The sequence below is a fragment of the Arachis ipaensis genome, chromosome B08 (assembly GCF_000816755.2).
Source record: "Arachis ipaensis cultivar K30076 chromosome B08, Araip1.1, whole genome shotgun sequence".
Lineage (NCBI taxonomy): Eukaryota > Viridiplantae > Streptophyta > Magnoliopsida > Fabales > Fabaceae > Arachis > Arachis ipaensis.
In genome coordinates, this window is record NC_029792.2 from 36,096,909 (window position 1) to 36,097,363 (window position 455).

Here is a 455-nt window from a genome sequence, read left to right on the forward strand (position 1 = left end):
ATCTGTCTGGCGTTCAGCGCCAGAACAGAGCATGGTTCTGGCGCTGAACGCCCAAAATGGGCAGCTTCTGGGCGCTGAACGCCAGAACAAGCATGGTTCTGGTGTTCAACGCCAGAAATGGCACACAAATGGGCGTTGAATGCCCATAATGGCCACCAACCTGGCGCTGAACGCCCAGAGTTGGGTGCAAAGGCATTTTTACATGCCTAATGGGTGCAGGGATGTAAATCCTTGAACACCTCAGGATCTGTGGACCCCACAGGATCCACTCAGGATCTGTGGACCCCACAGGATCCCCACCTACCTCCGCTCACTTCTTCTCACCACTCTCTTTCACACAACCCCATAAACACTCTTCCCCAAAAACCCTTGATTCCAAAGGCAAGCCGGTTCAGCTAAGAAGATTGGACCTCAAGCCTGTGGCTAGAGGATGGTTGGAGTTCATTCAATGCTCA